Source organism: Ammospiza nelsoni, chromosome 6 (genome assembly GCF_027579445.1).
Source record: "Ammospiza nelsoni isolate bAmmNel1 chromosome 6, bAmmNel1.pri, whole genome shotgun sequence".
In the NCBI taxonomy this organism is placed as follows: Eukaryota; Metazoa; Chordata; class Aves; order Passeriformes; family Passerellidae; genus Ammospiza; species Ammospiza nelsoni.
Window position 1 is genome coordinate 13594091 of NC_080638.1, and position 21677 is coordinate 13615767.

Below are 21677 nucleotides of genomic sequence, written 5' to 3' on the forward strand. Positions count from 1 at the left end.
GTTTCTTTCTCTTAAAAGCCTGGGAGGCTTTTAAAAGTATTTTTTCAGGTTGAAAATGGACTCACTGCTGGTAGAAGCAGGTCCCCAGGGCGTACTAGCTTTAGGCAGACCTGGAAGAAGCAGGTGCTGCTCTTGTTCCTTCATCAGGCTTTGCAAACCTGAGTGCTTTTTGAACAGAGCCTCCCAGTTGTTCCTCAGTTTCTTGTGACAACAGAGTCCCCTAAGCAGTTACAGGAGTGTTGCACAGTTGGCTTTCCTCCAGTGCCAGCTCTTATTCTGAGTTCAAGCCTCATGTAACAATCTTCTCTGCCCACTTGGAGCCAAACTGTTGTAGTGAAGGGGCTGTTCAAAGGAGTCCTGTTTCCCAACCCTCTCAGAGGCAGTGCTTCCTCCTGGAACCCTTTTTGCTCATCCTCTTGCAGTTTGATGACAAGAAGATGAATTGGAGGCTAAAAGTTCTGCCAATGGCAAGCGCATAGTCTGGCATCCTCTGTGCAGCTGGCATCCAAAGGATACAAGCCATCAAATTATCTGTGCTCCTGGGCTGGCTGAGCCTGTTGGTTTATGACCAGAACATCCCTCCTGTCTTTAAAGCTTCCTTGAAAGTTAAAAGGTGTCACTGAACATTTACCACGTTTATGGGGCATGCTGAGGACAGCTGGGCAATTTTGACAGTCCAGAACCTGTTCCCTACAATGCTGTTTCATGCCTTCTTGGTAGAGAGCAAAAAGCAATTTGAGCTGCAGCAGTATAGAAACATTTGCAGCTGCACAACTCACATTCCTGTGTTTCAGTCTCTCACAGGCTCATGCAGACCTTCTATTATTAGTTTTAAAAGAATAGCTGACAGCTGATTAATTTGAATGGCGTATTCCAGAGAGAGCTGTTTTATGACTGTCAAGAGTAGCAAGCCAAGAAAATATTGACTGAAGTTAAAAAGAGATTTCTGATGTAGAGCACAATCTTGTTTATCCAAAAGATTTGTAGGTTGACAAAGCCATCTTCATACCACCCTGCTGTCAACATGTTCAAGCCCATGCTGGGGGAGGTGAGAAACTGAGCAGCTCAGCCTGTTTTGCATTCATTCCCTCACAGTTTTCTGGGAGAGTTCCCAGGGGTTTCCTGGCATGCTGTCACAAGGCAGGGGCTGCATTGCAACTCTGCCTTTAAAAACCCACCTAAAAAATAATTTCAAGTGACTCATTCTGGTGTTGGGTTTTGGAGAAGAGTCAAGTTGGTTTCAGAGGGGAAGAGTGAAAATAAAACTATTTTGGACAATGGATATGCTCTGTGTAATCAGCTGATGCTCTGGATTAGAGCTGCTCTCCGTGCATCAGACTGGGTTTCACTGTTGTACTGACCCTGCTGCACTCAGGCAGCAGATGGGCTTTTGGAAGGGAATGAAGATCTAAGAGCAGACATTGGTTTTTCAGTGTGTCTGGTCACCCCTTTCATTTCCTGTGAAAAGCACCGCCCTTGTGTGCCACTTGTAAGCAAGGCACTGCTCACAGCATGGCCAGCTGAGGCACTATACTCTGGCCCTGACCTTGGGCTTCAGTGGAGAAGGAGAGCCAGTCTGTCCCTGGAAATGATCCATTTAGGCCTTCTGCCTCCTTCAGCATCAAGCCTCTGCTATAATGTTGAAATGTCACTTCCTTTCATGGGCCTGTTCCCTCTGATCTTCCTGTGGGAGACTCCAGTAGGGCAGGAGTCACAAAAGGTCAGAGTGAAGAGAGGCACTGCACAAAAAGGCAAAATCGTGCCCTAGTAATGAGATTTGTTTCATGTATAGGTTGGATGAAGGCAGAGGTTGAACTAACTGCATTTAGAAACACTGACTTTGTTCCCACATGTTTGAAACTCTTTTCATGGTGAGGGGCTGCTATCCAAGCTGGTGAGCAGAGAACCCTCAACCAGTTATACGCTTTTCTGCTCCAATCTCAGTGCACAGTAGAATGTGCTGTCAGATTTTACATGCTCTCCTTTCCTATGAACATGTTATCCAGGTTTCTGCTGAAACATATCACGAGCTGAGGTCCCTGATGTGATTTATTTACTATTGGCTGATGTATATGGACAGCAGAAAACAAATGTAGGCATGACTCAGTAAACAAATGTCAACCTGACTTGTACTGCAGTAGCACAGGATGCCTCCTGGGGTCAATAGCCATCTGCAAGAGCTGGGCATTCAAAAAGCAGCCCGAGGTCATCAGCCTGCAGCACCTTATCAGCAACTCCCAGTGCAGCTCCTGGGCTTGTGACTCTGATAGTGGGTGTGCTACCTGTTCTAAATGTGTGGTGAGATCCTCAGGAAGAGGAAGGCAGTGGAGTTATGCTAAAGGTTTCCATGATTTTTTGGAAAATCTGTGCAGTTCTTGTTCTAGGCTGATTGAAAAGAGGCCATCTACCCAGAGAGTTCAGGAGTCAGGGAGTGGCCGCTCCAGTCAGGCTGTGAGATGCCCTGAAATCCTGAACAAATTACTCTTTCTCCACCTCAGTATTTCCATGTACAAAACCAGGCTGCATTAGGTGAATTCTCCTGTGTACCAGCCTCTTGCTGAGCAGTATCAGGTGTGTAATGTCATTTTGGCAGCTGCATTTCTGGTGAGATCTTGGCTACAGCAGCAGTGCCCCCGGGCTGACTTGTCTTCTAAGATTTGTTATCACGAGTCCCTCAAGGTCACAGTGACAGAACAGACTGCAAAGTGAACTGCCACTGGTTCTTGAGAAGGGTGAGTTTTTACTACCTGTATTGGTGCCAAATGATATGCTGGCTTCTGGAAGCATTAAAGTGTTTACTATTAAAAAATGATTTGTCATGAGAAAAGGAGAAACCTGTTGCCTGCAGTGAGGGAACAGTCACCTGCTCCTGAGTCTAGGTGGAAAAGGGAAATTCTGGGAAATAGCTAGAGGAACAGGGCAGGAAAAAAAAGCCAGCTGATATTGTGAAGGAGTTGAGAGAACATTGTTAAAACATAATTATTCTTCTGGCTTTTCTGTGAGGTGGGCAAAGTCAAAACCCAGGCTTCTGGCTCAGCTTATCATTTCAACACTTATCATTTCAAGATTTGCTTATGATCTGATTTAAAAGCAAACTTTGTAGATGGGGAACCCTGTAAAAATTTTTTTCACTATCATGGACATTTTGGTGTTCCCAAAACAAAACAGTCCAGGACACTTATGGCAGTGGGGTGATACTGGGACCTGCTGGGCTGTTTCACTGCTGAACTGGAGCAGCAGCTCTTGCCTTGGACAGATTGCCCTTGTGACAGTGGCTCATTAAAGATTGTCCCATCAGTTATGTTTCCATGACAGCCTCAGGTCTGACAAATGTGACAAAGTTGTGTTTTATCAGCAAATCCCCTGTGGGCCCTAGTCAGGAAAGCATATGGATAAGGAGAGAAAGTTATTCTTCCTGCTCTTTGTTACTGACCAACTGCTCTTTGTGTGTGAAGCAGCCAGCCATGACTGGCTACATTTCTCTGTGATTTGCAGTACCTCCTGTGTGGGGCTGAGCCTGTGCTGACTCAATACATTTTCCATTTGTTAAGAAGTTTTATTTGTTGTTTCGGGGACCAAGTAAGCTCTAAAGGTCAGATTAAAGTTCTGGAGATCGAGGCACCAGTGGAGGTGCTACAGAGAGGCTTGGGTACCTTGAATCAAACTGATTTTTTTGCAGAACAGTTACAGAAATTCAGATAGCTATGTTAGCCAGGGTTGAACCTGGGGGAGAGCAGTTAGACTTGTTCTCTTGCAGTTACTTTAAAAAAATAGCAAGAGCATGTCATTTATATTCAGCTAATATCTCCCTTTGAAATTACTCAGTGAACAGTTCAAGATGCAGCAGTCTGCAACCACTTGTTATCTGTAGGTTATCTATTAATATGTTGTATGGCAAATCACACTCATGCATAAAACATGGAGAACAAAAAAAAGATAAAATTATAGACATGGAGAGCTCTCTTTCTGTCATGTACATATCAATCCTGATTCCTAGAAGGATCTGTAATACCAGTATTTGCCCTTCCTATGCAGGGAAGAAAAAAGAAGGTAAATAATAGTTGTATAAATAAGATAATATGTCATAACTTATAAAAAGGAGGAGGGCTTTTTGAAGTAGAACATAATTGTAGGCACACAGGTTGTGGGAATTGGGAGTGGGGCTGTGGCTGAGCCCCATCCCCAATGGGCTGCAGCTGTGAAAGGCAGGTGAGCAGTGTTGGAGGTGCTGAGCCAGGGAGTGCTGAGGGGTTACTGACCAATCACCAACGGGAGCACAGGGCTCACAGGTGCAGTGCATCAGCATGAGGGGATAAAAGGCTGGGCCAAAGAAGGAGAAGGGCACAGGCTTGCAGCCTTCTGAGGTGAGATGATGGTGCTCTGTATGGGCAGACACCTGAAGCCTTCTGATATGGTAAGGTGTTACTCTGTGTGAGTTGAAGCTTTCTGGTATTGTATGATTACACTCTGTGTATGGTGGCCCTCTCAACTGCAACCTATGCTGTGGTGTTTGCTGTGACACATAATTGCGCTTTCCTGAACAGAATCAGATCTGCTTAGAAGCATTCAGCCCATCTCTGAGGGGAATTGCAGACAGGATGCAGCTTTGCTAATATTGGCAGGTATTGGAGCTTTTTTTTAACTGAAGTGGTAGAACCTAGGTCTCTCTATCAGATCATAAGTTGAGTCCTGGTGCTACACTCAGGATGCCAAAAAAAAAAATAGGAAGCAGGATGTCTCTCAGACAAAATTTTGTCACGTACAAATAGCAAATTCTAGTTTCTGAGAGAGTGGTGAGACGCTGGAGCAGGTTGCCCAGAGAAGATGTGGATGCCCCATCCCTGGAAGTGTTGCAGGCCAGGTTGGATGGGACTTTGAGGAACCTGGGACAGTGGAAGCTGTCCCTATCCATTGCAGGGGAGTTGGAACTAAACAATCTTTAAAGGTCCCTTCTAATCCATAAAATTTGATAATTCTATAAACTTTTTGACACACCAAGCACAGTCAGTGGCAAGATGAAAGACCAGGGATGCAAATGGGTTTGTTTTCAGAGGATGCTATGCACCTCAGCACAGATGGGTATCTGGGGAGGTAACACCTTTGTTTTACATTTTTAATAAGTTCAAATGTCCATTTTGAGAAAGAGGAAAAAGACTTCTTAAGGATAAGGTGTTGCTTAATGAATGAAGTATTTCTATGCAAGATTGAAATTCTGTTGTGTTTTTTGGCATTGAAAGTAGAAAAGGCAACATTTGAGGACAGTCAATCAAAAGGAGCTGACAACCATTTTATAAGGCATGACCTCTTATGTAGGGTCTGCTGGCAGCAGTGGTGTGAAGCATTACCAATCATGTTGTATATTCTTTTGCAAAAGTACAGCAAAATGAAGCATTAGGTGACTCATGAAGTTTACTGCAAGGTTTTCTTTGTCTCCTGGTAACAGCCAGTCTGCAATGAGCCTCTTCCATTGCACCTTTGCAGGGATGGTGTAAGAAATTGTGGGGGTGACATCACAGCAAACTCCAATTGCCACAGTGTTTGAAGAGAAACTACTCAAGTGAGACCAACATTTGGAGTTTTTGTATAGTGTTCACCATGTTAAGCCTTTCTGTGTTTCTGAGGTAGTGGGTGTAATAATAACTGGGTTAGTAAAGTTCAGGCCTGATAATCACCACTGTTAAACTGAGTAGAATATTGCCTTTTTCTAGCCGTGGCTATTCTAGAGATATGCACATTTTGATTTTTCAAGAGCCGTTAACTATCTTTTGGTTAAAAGGAAAGGTGAATGAGTCAATGCACATCAATTTGCTCACCACTTTATCCCAGTCCTGTTACAAATCTGTGGCTAAAAATGCAACACTTACAAAATCTCTCCATCCTGTATCTCAGTGGGAAGTTTGCATTTCTGTTGTTTTTCTACAACTATTCCTGTTGGCAGTTCTGGTGGGGAAATGGAAAACCAGAATTGTGAAAAAGTGCTTTGTTTCTCAGCTGGCTGCACCCTAGCTTGCAGTTTTCATTCTACCTTGAAAATCTTCTCCCAGAAAAATGAGTCTGAGCCCTAGACAGTATTCCTGTAAAAGCAACTGAGTCATTGCAACTGTGAAGTAACTGCTTTAGTGACTGAGATGAACAGGTAGCTATGAATTTGCTGTAAATCTATATTACACCATTAATTATTGTTTCTTTTCTGTGTAGTTATACAGGGAGAAAGCAGACAGCATTGCTCTGAAACAGGGTTTTTTGTGTGGGTTTTTTTTTGTATTAATGTAGTAGCAGGCAAAATGAAAAATAGTGTGACTCATAAGAAGTAAGGTGGAGAATTAAGAGATTTTTCTCTCTTTTTTTTCCCCTCTTTTCTCATGATCAAAGCCTTCCAACCAATACACTTTTTGAAGCAGTTCATATTTCACAGCTAAGTGTTAAGTTTCCCCCCCACTTATACTAGCTAGGTGGATCATCTATTTGCAGTTCATACCTGAGGCTTTATTAATAATCTTATGCATTCAGGTGAATAAACATGACAAATATCTTTGTGAGGAAATTTACTTGCAATAAATCTGTGGTGTACACAAAGCAGCAGATCAGGTCTCAGCAAAGTGTGTTTGTGAATAGGTGATTATACAGATTTTTATTCTTCCTCTCTCCCTAGGTAAAAAGGACTATATCCAAAGGGGATGTGCAGGATACTGTATTCACTGAAAGCTGTTATGGGTGGGAAGGAAATTGCCTGTATTTCCAATTGTGGGAAAGACCTGTGGACAAATGCCCTGAAGGGCAAGAGGTGTGTAAGGCTGTCAAGAAACAAGGAAAAGAAAGGCATAAAAACTAATTGAATAATTAGATCTCATTCAAACAGTGATTCATAGAACTTGGTTTTGGCTGTCTTTGGACAGAGACTTTGGATGAAGCAGTAGCCAAGAGATGATTGAAAATGCACCACAGCTCTCTTGGCATATTGCCTTCCAAAATAGATGGTGAAGCATCTCACTGGGGCTGTTAGCTGCTGTGTTAAAAATGTTTCTTAGTCACAAACAGAGCTACCCAGAGATGAGTTTTAAAAAGCTGTTCTGCAGCAGCTCTAGTCAAAGCAGGGTTCATTTGAAATTGTCATCCATGCTGTCAAATGACTGCTCGGTGTTAGTCAAAGAGAGGTGGAAGTTTGAAGGGATCTAGACTGTTTTATTAGGTGACCAGGTGAATAAAATATGTGAATGCGATGCAAAGGACATGTGGTAGTGGCTCTGACTTATCAAATGGAAAGCTTTTTACTGGAATGAAAAAAATTTGGTTACTAGCTAACAGATTAATAAATTTTACTGTACAAGAATTCTGTACCTGATGGTTGTGATAATTTCCTTTGTCTTCATTTAAAGGTTTATGTTAACTGAAGTCTAGTTTTTACTTCTCTGCATACTATGAAAATCTGATTTGTGGTGTGGTATGAGTGTATAATGATCAACCTAGAGATTTCTGTGCAATAGGATCTGTGAAAAAAACTAGTATTTAAAAATGACATGTTAAATCACAGATTGAATTGCTGGATCATAGCCTTGGGCTGAAGGACCATGTCACCAATTTCCCTTCCCTTTTTCCAGAAGAGGAAATTGTTCTAGTCCAGAAGTTGATGGGATGTTTTTTGTAATTATTTAAATTACTTTTACCTGGTTGTATACTGGCAGCAGATGCTTCTTTCATCTTGCTCTATGTGGAGAAGCATCAATGAAAATGTATTCAGCTCTGCTGCAATTTTTGGAGTTTTCTCTTTTTGCCAGAGAAATATTTTAAGACAATGGAAAACTATAGACAACTGCTGCAAAAAACAGTGACCCTATAGATGAAATTGGTCATATCAGTGTTGCTGAATCCTAAATTCCTTTTAATTTGAATATCAGAGGTAATCATTACCTAGAGAACCCTAAGGAGGCTCCTGAAACAGCTCAAATTTTAACAGATGTAAATAAGCCTGTACCTTTGTGGCACATCTTAGCTGCAGAATATGCAATGACTGGAAAGCATTGGTTATTTTTTGGGGGTTTGAAGTTGTCAGAGAGCATTACTGTGATTTTACACAGGAGTAATGGAGCTGGGCTGCTGCACAGACAGTCTAGTGGTAACTTAAAGACAGAGCCAAAGTCTGAGACCCCACTTATGCTGTTACTGAGCTAAAAATTTGAGATACCACTTATGCTGTTACTAAGGAAAGTGCCTTTCTGATGCCTTTCCAGCTCAGACTGTTGAAGCTGTGTGTGCGCAATAGGTTTTCTTTTCTTTTAGCTGTGTAGTACATAACTGGACTTGCTTCTTCATGTCTCTGGGGCAGTTGGATTCTGCTGTATTTTCTCTTTATGGATGATCCTGGTTGAAAAGTCTGCTAATCTCCATTGGACTTGACAGAAAAAATGTTAGGGATATGATTTTGAAACTGAAAAGTGCAGCACTGTAATAAATTGTGGCTCTCTGGTTGAACATGAGGATAAAATTCATTCCAGACCCTGTGTTCAAATGGAACAGTTTATGAATGGAAGCACAGGCCCTGGATTGTATTTCAGCGTTAGTCTCTGGTTTGGAATTGTGCTCTTTCCAACACAGACAAGGATATATATTTTATAAGCTTTCATTCTTCCACTCTTCAGATTGTTTGAGGACAAAATCTCTTGTGCTGGAGTTGGCAGTGGATTATATGCCATAGGAAAAATATTTTAGTTTTTTGAAAATAGCTTTGCATTTTGCTGAAGGAGAACTGGCCAATACTTAAGAGATATCACACTTGTATTTCTTCTGCTTTACCTTAATTTCTTACTAGCCTTGTCTTCTGTTCATCACCTCTGTCCCTGCTTTGATGTCTGTCAGATGGGGACAACTCTGTCAAGTGGCATCACAGCCGTGTGTGCTGTCATTTGAACAATCAGTGTTCAATGAAGCTGCAGTAAGTGTCAATTAGTATTGGTTGTGTTCAGATGGGCAAGATGGACTACAAGGATGGTGTAGTTATTAAAGAAACAACCAAATCAAGAAAAAACATGCTCAAGCAGCACCTAATAGGAAACTAGGAGTCTTGGCCTGAAGTCTGTGAATGTTCCAGCCCCTGCTGCAGAGAAACAGCAGCTGAGTAATAGATGCTTAAAGATGAAGACCAAGCCAAAACCTCCTGTCAGTTAACATGCTGTGGTTTCACCCACTGCCTAGAACTGTTTAGTTTTAAACCTTTCAGATGGTTTATGTTACGATGTTGACAGAAACAAAAATGAGATGCAAAAAGAAAAGTTTGGGGAAAAAAAGCTTGAGGTGTGACTTTATGTATGTTAACTGGAAACTTAATTTTTTGAAAATGTATTCCTTCTCACTGGGATATTTAAAGATGCAGAGCTCCTATAATTTTGGTTGAGAAATGTTTATTGATGTCTAGCAACTACTTCATCTCAACTGACAAGAGAGAGTGTTAGTCTTGGTTTTACTGATTAATAAGGAGGTGAAAGACTATTGTTCAAACAGGAAGTTTATTCAGTCTATCAAAACATTAGTTACTTTTTTTTATAATTGGAAAGAATTAAAAGGGGGATTATAACAAGGCTTCTTACTTCAAGTAGAAAATTGTGATAGAGCTACAGCAGCTTGTTTGTAGCATTAGATGGACTGAGTTGTTCAGGTACCCAAGGACACGTGAAAACAACTGTTCCAGCAAAAAAACCTCTGGAGATGTTCAAACCCCACCTGGATGAGATCCTTTGGAACCTGCTCTGGGTGAACCTGCAGCAGGGGTTTTGGACAGGATGGTTGTCAGGGGTCCTTTCCAGCTCCAGTTATTCTGTGATCCTTTGACTTTTCTAGCATGCTTGGAAATTGCAAATATACTATATTTTCCAGAAGAGGAAAATTCAGGTCAGTGATTCTGATCATGATAAACCAGCTTGGAGGGAAAGGACTTGTGGAGCCTTGGAGTTTAAAAGTAAAAGATAGATGGTGCTGAGCAGTCTGATAACTCTGAATGCTCTATTGTAGACTCAGAGAAGTGGAATGTTTGTTCTTTTTGGACTTTTGCTCAGTAGGAGAACCACAGGGAGAAATTTAGAATCAGTAGAGCCACTGGAGAGTGACTTGATAAGGGTGTTAAGATAAGACTACTGTTGAGAGAAAAATATCATGTTGTAGAGCTTATTAATGAACTACTATCTTGAGACTACTTTCATCCACTATCTCCATAAAAATGTTCATTAAAAGGAATATGCAGTTAGATTTTCTCCCTCTACACACCTGAGTTGTTGATTTTTCAGACTGAAATAAAGGAAATGGCATGACAGTGTCATCACTCGAAGATGAAGACAGCCCAGGTGGGCTGAAGGCAAGCAAACACAAATTTTAACTTGAAAGTAATCTTATATGAAGTGAAGAGCAAGCCAAGATTGCTATTGGGGCAGAGCCTTCAAGTCTCTTGTTTAGAAGAAACACCCTTCCCTTCAACTGCTGATTACGATTTAAAATTTTTCCTGTTTTCAGTTTTAGTTCAGCTTCTTTTCATAACCCTTACTGGTAAGAATATGTGTAGGCAACAAAGTGGGAACGGATGTTGCACGTCTTTTACTGACTCTTTGAAAGCTGCAACACAATTGAGATAAATTAGCAGTACCAGCAGCCTGTGAACTCTTCTCAAGAATGTTCTCTTAAAACAGAGGGTAGCAATCTGGGTCAAATCCATTTGTTAAGTGATGTACTAAATATTTTTTTGTTGTTGTTGCCAAAGTGTTAAAGAGTTATTTGTCTGCATGTTTCTATTTTTTGGTTCTTAATGGAAGCATTAATGTGTATTTTTAAAATGCTTTTCTGCCCATAAACCATACTTTGAATACTTTCCAAAAGAATTTTTAGTAATAGTTTCTGCTGAAATTAGTTATTGGGGGATCCATGTGCTGTTTGATAGAGGAAGTGTGGGTTTTCTTTGTTGTTTATAGTGCCCAAAGAGAACTTTAATTTTCACCCCCACAACAGCCTCTAATAAACACCAAAATCCAGTGTTTTGCCCAGGCTCTCAGAGTACTCAAATTGCTTGGCTAATCTGAACAGGGATGTTGGACCCCTTCAATCAAAGTCAACATTTCTTTTCCTCTTCCCAGTTCCTTACAGAGAAGAGTATTTCTAATTTAGTCTTTGTTTCTCCTTAGATGGTTGAGTTTCCAGGTGACTGGGTAAGTCAGACAGTAGTAATAATAGAGGCTTTGCAGTATGTGGTGCTAGATAAAATAAAATAACAATCAAAAGTAGATAAACTTTATGTGAAACAAGTAAAACTCTTGAGTAAATTAGAACTGATTAAACACTTTTTACCTTGGTTTGCCTTGACCTTATCACTGAATTTTTCAGACGGCTTGCTGTCTTAAGCCTTCTGTATGATCTGTGGACATCAAAGCAATCTTGTCTAACAGCACAATGATTAATGGGGTTTGGCTGAAGCAGGGTAGCTTTGAAGGAAAATATTTAGCTGGCAAATAGTTTTTACTTCTTCCAATAGAAAAAGAAAATTATTTCTTAAAATGTATTTGCTTCTCCTTAACATGGGTAAAATACCTTGCTGACAGTGTTTTGAAAGACTTCTGTAATACTTTTAATGATATTGTTATAGTGCTTCCTCATGTGGACTTTTGGCTCTGCTTTTTTTGTCTATTTTCATTGGGCATTCACTTGAGGAATTACTCTGAAAATGTGCTGTATTGAATGACATACACTGAAAGTCTCCCTCTTTTCTTGTAAGAAACAAGATTCCTTTTGCAACCTGAAAGCCTCTTTGTGTGTGGCAGGAGTGAAACACTTCTGAGAAACATGAAGCTCAGTAGATGCTCTCCTGAAGGTGCCTGTGCAGCCATCCCCTGGACTGACTGCGGAGTTTAATACTTTTGTGTTGAGTGAATTGTCTGCTTCAAGCAGCACTGAAAATTAATGCTCATTCTAGCACTTGTGCAGCACCATGAAATACACAAGATGCAGAAGAAACAACTCTTCCTTCCCCACAAATTATGTGTAGGGGAAGGATAGATTGATTAAACTCCGTGCAGTGAAACAAAATGCTGGGTACATCACTGTGCATTGACTCACCTTTAGTCACAGATTTAAATGTGGTACTGTCATGTAAGAGTATGGCCAGAGTGGGATCTGAAAGGACTCACTGTCAGCAGCCTGTTGAGTTTCAAATATGTTATTCATATGATTCTTTCCTCCCTCCAGCTGTTTCCACAAATTGGAAAGGCTTTATTTCAGTTTATAAATGCCATTTCCCCATTGTTCATGCCCACAGATATTTTCCATGCCCAACTATCCATCCTCCCAAGAAAAGAAATCCTGGCCCTATAAAAGAAGGCATGTGGAATGATCCTTTGAGGAGAAAGTCTAAAATGGCACAATATTGGATTTGCCATCTGCAAAGTTTCAACAGCTGGTATTCCTCTGTTGCATATCTGTGGGTGGGGACATGGGGCACAGAGCAGAAAATGAGTGGGGTGTGGTTGCATTTCCAAAGAGCTCTCATGTTTTGTGTTGTGGCTCCAGCTTTCCCATTAAAACTGGAAGGGCCAAAACTCCCTTCTGTGAGAACTGAATGGACTAGTTGCTTGATGTTTTGCTACAGCATGAGGTGAATTTATCACACACAGAGACTCCAACCTCATTGGATTTTTGATGAAAAATCTGGTCAAAGAGCTGAGAGAATGCAGTTGTCTGAAAGAGAAGAGATAATACATTGAAGCTGCCATAAAATTAAACTGCAGTTTGAAAAAAAGCCCTCAAACTTCAAACCATTTTCTCACATGTGTTTTCTTTAGCACCTTACCTAGAATACAGCTACTGTGAAGAATCAGCCACAGTGAATTTCATGTTTTTCACACCTTTATATTCCCTAGAATCAGAAAAAAGCTTCTTAACGTGACTTTTGCATCTAAAACATAGGATAAAGACAACTTGTTACACATGGATGTCCCACCATGCATTCTTCTTTAGGTTAAATAGGAGAACATTTGTCTGGGGAAAATGAGGTAGGAGTTTGGATATTAAGTAATAGGCACACACTAGAAGAGAGAGGCAGTTTTTCCCCAGGAAGCTTCAGGAATTTATGCTTTGTAGCAACCTGTGAATCCTGGTGGATTTATAACACCTACAAATTACAACAGAAATTATCAGTTAGAACATCTCATCCCTATATGGTCAGATGAGTAGCTAGTCACAAAAGGTATTTGAACTGGATTCATAATCTTATAAATCTTTACCTTTTGGAGTTGTAAAAGGTATTTTTTTTGTTGTAGCAGGGTGGAATCTGCCGTCAGTCAGCTTTTGTCCACTGTGCACAGGTACAATTTTATTTGCCTCTATAATACAAATCACCTTCCTGGGACCACAAAAATGTCCATAGATATTTATCTACCTTTTGAAACACTAGGACTGAATTTTGAGTGAACTGTGGCCAAGTTTGTGGTACCAACTGGAAACCACAGGGAATCTGGCAATGCAGGCTTCATGCCAGACAAAACTGTTTAGTATCTCTCTTGCGTATTTTGATTTGTTCATTAATCAAACACAAGTGAAAATACATTCACAGGAAGTTGATACTGAAGAGTTTCTGTGTAATAGATTTATTTTTTTTTTTACCTTAAAAGACTTATTTCTTTTGTGATGATGGAATTTTTAGCAGGAAAGTGTTGTTTATATACCCTGTGTTTACTTTATTCTGCTCAATTTACTTACTGGAGAAGAAGTTTTATTTGTGAAGTTTTATATCAGATTGTGCAGTACATCTATCTGTAACAATGTCTATTTGTAGAGGCACATTTTTAAATTCTGTTACCTGGTAGTGGGAAGATAAGTGTGCATGCCCCTGAACTGAAGGAGGAACAGTGACAGGAGTATGAAACAGAAGAGAAGGCTGAGCTGTAATTTCCTTTCTGGTATACTCTATGAACAGTAGCAAAGGAGTGTCTGAAACTAGAGTTAAAGTGAGAACTGCATAAGCATAAACTCTATGAAAGCAGAATAGAGTTGTAGTGTTCCCTTTGACTAAATGAACTGTATGTTATCAGAGAATAAGCTGAGTTGGAAGGGTCCCATGAGGAGCATGGAGTCCAACTCCTGGCCCTGCACAGGACACCACAAAAGTCACACCAGGTGCTTGAGGGCATTGCCCAAATTCTTCTTGAGCTCTGTCGGGCTTGCTGCTGTGACCAGTGCCCTGGGGAGCCTGTTCTAGTGCCCAAATATCTCTTGAGTGAAGAACCTTTTCCTAATACCAAGCCTAAACTTCCCCTGACACAACTTCAGGCTGTTCTATGGTTGATCATAGCAAAATCTGCTTTGACATTTTTGTTGTGAGTAGACAGGTCCATTTCTGGAGGTCTGGTTGATGCAGAGTTATTGTCTACAGTAACCACACTTCAAAAGAAACAATAAAAGTATTTTTATTTAGGGAGTAGATCCAAATTGGACTTCTGCTGCATTCAGCTTAAAACCGTAGGAAAGAAGAAAAGAAAGATGAATTCCAGCTTTAGTGCCGGTGCCACTCTAAAGCTTGCTCAAATATGGACTCCCATGAGATGGGGAAAGTTTGACTCAAACTCTGCTGTGGGCTCACTCATGTTCCAAGTAAGAGAGCACGTGTATTCAGATAATAGATATTATACCCTGGACTTGTTGTGAAGAAGATATTTCCATAAGGGTGATATACCAAATTTACCCTACTGTGTGTGGAATGCTTTCTGCTTGGCAAAAGGCCAAAACATTGCCTGCAAGGGAGAAGGGGCTGAAATTTTATCTGATCAGAGTGTTAATCTGTGTCCCTTAGGCTTATCTTGTGGCTGTTTCTGTGTTGCAAGGGCAATGCTGCATATGCCTTTTCAATGAGATCATTGCAAAATCAAATTGCTATTAAATTATATTTTGCTCACAGTTTTGAACTGACCTAAAGTAGGAGCCCCGGCGTTAAAACTTTGAGTAGGAATGCTGGTGCTGGAGCAACATTCCAAATGCTGTCTGGATAAAATTAATGATTTCACACTAATATTTCAAGTTAAGGTTACATGTTTCAATATTGTTAAACATAAGTGGTAGCACATTATGGCTCTGCAGCCAACCTGCAAACAAGAAATGGGACCCTATTCCTGCACACACTGGCTACTTGTTATTCCTGGACACATCCAGCTGACTGTGAGGGCGTGGGATCACATTTTCTACCTGACACGTTTCTGAGGCTCTGCTCTCCCGTGCCCTCTCTGGCATTACAGATGTTCAGACTTGGATTGCAAGCAGAGAAGTGGGATTTGGGAAGCTTGGGAGCATTCTTCACAGGCATGTGTGATGAGGGCAGTGCTTGTCTGACAGCCCCTGTGGGTCTCTCTCTCCAATCTGAGAATAAAGCAGCTCAGGCTGTAATGCTCCTCTGTGTCAGGTTTACTCCTGCTCCGTGGGCTGTGAAGAAAGATTGTTCCCTGAGCAGAACTCTCCAGCACAGTGGGTCTATTCAAGCCTGCATCTGGGAAGATAGTTAGTGCCTTCATTTGTGAAATTCCTATCATAGAAGTGTGAGTTCTTTGCAACAGTGGCTGGAATCTTGAGAAGACTCCAACATGTCATGTACACAGCTGCATGTAAATCATTTTCATAAAAGGAAAGAAAAGAAGCTCTTTCAAATCATCAAATACCATCTCCCAGCATGTGAAGGTTTAAAAGATATGTGATACATTCACAGTTTGTTTGTGGATTTGTTTCTGTTTGCCTCCTTCTAAACCCCTGTGGTTCCCTCCTGCCACTCTGGATGCAGCGTGCATGGGAACAGAGCTAGAGTTTCTGTGGCTGCTGCTGGGTTTTCTATCTCTGCTGGGAAGGGCTGCTGCTGCAGAAATCCTCAACAGAAACTCCACTGGCAGAAGCCACTGTCCAGAGTGGTTTGGTGGCTGCAATCAGCTCCAGTGGGTGAATGGGGAGGTGTTTCCCTGCCTCCTCCTACAAGGAATGTTAAAACAGGTTTAAGTGTTTCCAGTTGTTCCTCTGGCTGGTGGTTGCAGGCCTGATGAAAGGTGATTTATAACACTTTTGCTTGTGGTAGTTTGTTGAAACTTTCCTTTCATGCAGATGGCAAAGGTCAGAGCTGTGGGAGCTGAACCCTTTCCTTGGGAAAAGCGCCTCTGCTGATGGCTGTGGATACCTGTGCCTGAGCCATAGGTGGGAAGGAACTCTCTTCAACTCACAATCAGCTTGTGATAGTAAGGGAAGAAAGCTTATTTACATGGTTGCTATAAAACCAGGGGATATCACTGAGGACCATGATATCATGTAATTTTCAATACATCCAGTTTTTCATCATTTTCTTATAAAAATGTCCTTTCTAAAAAGAAACAGTTCCTTCACTCTTGGATCTTACTGGCATTTTTTACATTTGTGAAGGGCAACTCTTGAATTCCTTATGTTTCTTCTACTGGCTTTTCAGTGTAGATTCACGCTTTCCTTTTTTTTTTTTTTTTTTTTTTTTTTTTTTTTTTTTTTTTTTGGTTTTAGTGTGGAAGAGTGAAATTCCAGCAAGGCTGACTTAGTGAAAACTGAATTAGTGTTGATGGCTGGAGAGAAATGTAACTTGATCTTCTGTCTCCAGTGCTTGAATCAGGAACTGAAATAATTGTTCTAAGACTCTGGTCAAGTTGCCAGAAAATGGAGCAGTGCTTCTGCCAGATGGTCACCGCAGAAGTGCCAGACATTCCTCCCCTCTCTGAGCTTGCAAGTGTGTGTGTTTGAGGAGGAAAATACACCCAGGCAGTAGGGAACTGAAGTGCTTTTCTCCCTGAGATGCCTGCTGAGTGTGCTGTAGGCAGCACCCACAGTGATATCAGGGTGTGATGGCTGGTGAAGGGATGCAGGCACAAAGGCTTGGGCACAGGAGATGTCTCTGTTGAGCAGTGACATTAGTCACCCTGTCACAGGGCTTGACAGACAATATGAGGTAAATCCACCAGAAATGAGGCTGCAGGGCCTGTCCTACAGCAAGAGAGGCTACTTCAGTGCCTGTAGGAATTGTGGCTCACTGGAAGAGATGGTGTTGCCTGTCAATTGCTGAGCCCAGTTGTACTGGTTAATGATTGGTGCCTTTAACTGAAACCATGGTGCACTACTACAGCCCTGTCTTGTAGGAGCTGCTGGTGCCATAAATCTCATTTTTTCTGTATTAGAAAGCTGTGTTCTTTGGAGATATTGAAGTGTCTTGGACTTTTTTCCTCCATGCCCCATTTTTGTTGCTATAGCTACTATAATTTTCATTAACAAAGAGAATAAGTAGTTTGCTGTGCATAGTTTGTTACTGTCATTCTGCTATATTGACATTCTGCAAATATTCTCTCAGTGATTTCTTTTTCCTCCAATCTCCCTTAGAATCAATTTTGTAAAAAATCTGCAGGAACCTGGGAGTTGCAACTCTCCTGCAATCACTGCAGGGCTGTTTGTGAAGGGGGGTGAGGCTTCTACCCATGAATCAGGGACTCAAAAACGTGAATTTAGATTTTAGTTTGTGTATTGAATGAGCAGCTATGCATACGCCGAGCACTTCTCACTCTTATGGACTTGCACCTGCTTTGCAGGACTGCAGCTATTTCTGTCTCTTTTGGTGAAGTCTCATGTCAGTATTGCAGATCCATCTTTCTTGAAGTATCTTCAGAAAAATGCCAAGTTTAATCCATGAGGAAGATTTTAGCCATGGAATGAAAATATCCTGGAGCATGAGTAAAGTTGGGCTGCTTTCTCTGGGGGACACAGACTGTGTTCCCAGTGTGGAGGGGAAGAAGGAGGCTATATTTCTCTTCCCACCTGGGGTTTCTTATTGCCCTTTCATATTTCTAAAAAATCCATTCACTTTCTTGTTTCCCATTTCTGTTTTTCTCATAGTATGTTAGCTATCCTTCACCTCACCTTTGCTCTACCAGTCTTGAACTCTTCTGATGTTTGTCTGGACCTCCCTCTCTGCTGCTTCTTTTGCTTACATCCTCTGTTTCAGCAGCTAGGAGGGAGGTTGGAATTCACTAATTTTTCTGGCTCCATGTTTCTCTCTGATAATTCTTTACTTAGTTGTCTGAGGTGGGAACTTAGGCAGGGCATTGAGACGCCTTTCAGTCAGGCTGCTCACACCTCATTGCAGTTTATCATCCTAGGAGCACAGGGGACTTGGGTTTGCTTCTTTTGGCTTGGGACATGCAGAGTGTGAAGGAAAGGGAGGTGGTAGCCAAGGTGTTCATAGACATGAAGGGAACCTGAATCAGAAAGCCACTGTGCATGAGAGATGAGAGAGCTGATCATTGCCTCAAATCAGGCCAGTTTTAAGCCTCCATCTATGGTACAGCAGTGGTATTTGGAGATTTGGATAGATTCCTGAGGTAGCAGGAAAAATAGGAGCACCTTTGAGAAAACGGGCCATTGAGCCAGATGCCAGAATGTGGGTGGTGGGCTTTAATCTCTGGCACTGAATTTGCAGATCTTACCTCTAATCAGGTTTCTTAAGACTGTGGCTGAAATCCATGTCAGAGCTCCAACACAGCTCGGAACTTCTGCATCCTGCAGATGTTGCTTTAAGTGCAAGAACATAATTTCTAAATGTAAACAGATAGGTTCCTGCACAAATCCCTAATACAAACAATGGACTTAGTTGCCATCCCATTTGTTGCTGCTAATGCCTGTGTCCAGGTTCATTTCTGGATGTACTTTGGATACAGGAGAATTAAGATCTTCTCTAGGGGAATTAAAATCTTTTGTGTGCCTTTCTACAGATTCCCTGGGTAACTGCCAAGAGCTAAAGAGACAGACCCAATATTGTTCTCATAGCTTTGTACAAGCCAAGACAACTTTGGCCAGTGTTTTCCACTTACATCCATGAGGTCTCTAGCCCATACCTCATCCTCCCAGGGTGCCTTTATATCATCATATTGAGACAGTCCATGCAAATGGATAGTTTCTTCACTGGAAGCATTAGCACTTCCAGCTTGGGTATCATGGACAGGACCTGCTTCTGAGAGACACTGGCTCAGAACAGTCACTAACACACAGTGATCTAACCAGAAGGAGATTTGTGGTATCTCCACAGGTCAGCTCTTGACCTTACTGAGGTTTCCAATGATGATTGCCCTTCCTCCCATCATGTGTCATTAAAATACTTTGCAAGGCCTATATCTGCTAACAATTTTACAATTCTTACTCTATCAGGGCTCTGAGAGGGAGCCACATGTGCCTGACAGGAAGGGAGGTGTGCTGACAACTCTGGGCACAGCAGCTTGCTCTGTAGGATGGCTGTGACCTGTGTTTTGCCTCAGGTGATACTCTAACAAATCAAAACCTACAGCAGTTGCAAAGCCAGGATGTTTCTCAGCTGTCTGGCAGACTTTGTCAGTCAGCCTTGGTGCAAGGAGGGCTCAGTCATGGGTGTCAGCTCAACTGGGAAGTCGCTGCTAAGACTTAGTAAGACTTTAGTCTTTGTTTGTTCACTCTGTGAATTGCACTGGGATGTTTTTAGAGACTGGCCACACCCTGTGGGAAATACCAAAGGACATTTTCTCATCTCTATTTTCTCATTTATTGTATCCTTTGTGACACAAGAGAGATTAATGAAAAAGAATCTTTGTTCCTCAAAGCTACCCAACTCTCATTCCTTAGCAAATTTATAATTTGGTTTTTGTGTCACAAGAAGCAATTCATTATTGTGCAAATGGTGTTGATGTCACTATTAGAGCATTATGACTTCACTGAGGAGTAAGCAGCAGGAACAGGTGAGCTCCTGAGACTTAAATGGGGTTGTTTTTATGCAAAAATCTTGAGGATGAAGGGAGCGAACAAAAGAAGAATAATACAAAAGAATTGTGATATATGTTGGGCATAGTTTCTAAGTAGACCCTTTCTACCCTGGTATCTCAAATCAAGATATTTAAGCTTGAAATAGTCAATGTATTTTTTAAAACCCAAACCTTTTCTTTAGCCTACACAGGGAAAGACTAATTTCTGATTCAGTAACAGACACGTTTTCTGTTCATGCCTCCTTCTCTAAATGTCTTCTTCCTTGATTTTCATGTTGTTTTCCTTCCAGTTTGAAAGCTGTGGTCGCCCTAGAATTGCTAAGGGTAATGGAGGAGCTTAGCCCTAAGTTCTCTCCTAGTTCAGGCATTAGGTTTGGACTGCAGAGTATTTCAAGTGAGGTCTGTTCTCTCCACCAGATATTGCCCACCTTCAATTAAGGAGGGGGAGAAAATAAATGAAGTAATAAGATAAAGTAGGGTGAGGAAGACAGAATAAAGGCACAGAATAGGAAAGAACAAGAACATCAGAAAAGGGAAAAGCATTTTAGGCAGCAGAAAAACAGGAAAGGAGGGTGAAGGGTGCATGGAGAGCTGTTTTTGCTTTAGTCAGAGTGCCTGGGGGAGGTAACTTCTTTCCCCTCCGGTAGGTGCTGTAACATCAGTTTCCCAGTAGTACCAGTTCAGTTCAGGGTGATTTGGGCAGTTCAGTTCAGTGGGGACTGAAGTGCTGAGAGGGTGATTTGGGCATTGCAAAGGTCAATGGCAGCCAAATTCACCACTCCTGCTGGTCATAGTAGGAAGTTTGTGCTAGAATTAAAGTTGCCACCTAGCTGTGAAAGCTTAGCAGAGAGACTGGTCACTGACTTGGTTGAAAACAGGCTGTGGATTATAGGGAGGGAAATTTTGGATGAGAAGTGGAGTTAATCCCAGTCCAGAGAACAGATATTCCTGATGGAGCCTGGTAACCATGTTCTCAGGAGTCTCTGCAGGTGTCCTCTCAAGGCAGGAATCTTTGAACATTTTGTTGGGCTTTCCAGTTCATCAGAACTGACGTGGTTCTGGAAGGACACAATTATCTGTTTTACTGGAAGGGAGTAGGCAAATTGCCACAAAGCAGGCTGTAGCTCCTAAACAAAAGTTCAGCTGTACTACACCTCTTGACATGTGGGCAAGCTCCCTCAAAGCACTGAGAAAAGGAAATTAATGTGTTAAGCTAACTTATTAATGGCTAAACCATTCTGTTGCAGCTACTGTTAAGAGAAAAATAAGTAGACACATCAATTATTATAAATATATTTATGGAAGTTTGTATTTATTGTAGTTTTTCAAAAACATGAGTTTGTTTTAGCAGCCTGTGGTTCCTCCCTGTTATGACTTCCTGTTATGCCTCCAGGTCTCTGCCCTGTGGGGCTGACCAAAGGAGTAGTATTTTCCCATATTTTCCAGATTCTAGATTAGTGGAATTTCAAGGGGAAGGCAATCTGCATGAAAAACTCAATCAGACCTCAAGTAGATTACAAGGCATAATGTTAATGCCAGGAGAGGGCTTTGGAACCTACATTCAAAGGCTCCCCTCTCAAGTCATCAGATACCACATGTAAACTCTTTTTCTAGGTTGAATGATATTCACCTTCCACAGAAGGAGAGGAAGGCATCTGTTCTTGGAATGTGCTAACTGATGGACACTGTATTAGAAAGCAGGAGGTTTTCTTGAAGCTATAAAGCAATTTAAGCATTCTGTGTTGCCTTGATTTTCAGGTGCTTGCTCCAAGCTTCACTCCCCAAACCACTCCCATTCACAGCTTTTAGTGAAAAAACCAACTTCGGCTTTTTCAGTAGTAGAATTGAGAGTGGGTGCTTCCTAAGTGTTGGGATGCTTTAGGAAAT

General features: G+C 41.5%; 1 protein-coding gene across 3 annotated transcripts in view; it reads left to right on the plus strand.

Moving 5' to 3' along the window:
• DENND2B (DENN domain containing 2B) overlaps nt 1–21677 on the plus strand; it is a 151757-nt gene that overhangs the window by 40223 nt on the left and 89857 nt on the right. The window contains exon 1 of one of the 3 annotated variants that reach the window (XM_059473778.1): nt 4364–4414. The exons of the other annotated variants lie outside the window; for them this stretch is intronic. The gene's annotated coding sequence lies outside the window, so the exon portion shown is untranslated. Of the gene's footprint in view, nt 1–4363; nt 4415–21677 lie in introns of those variants that run through there. 3 annotated transcript variants of the gene reach the window in all.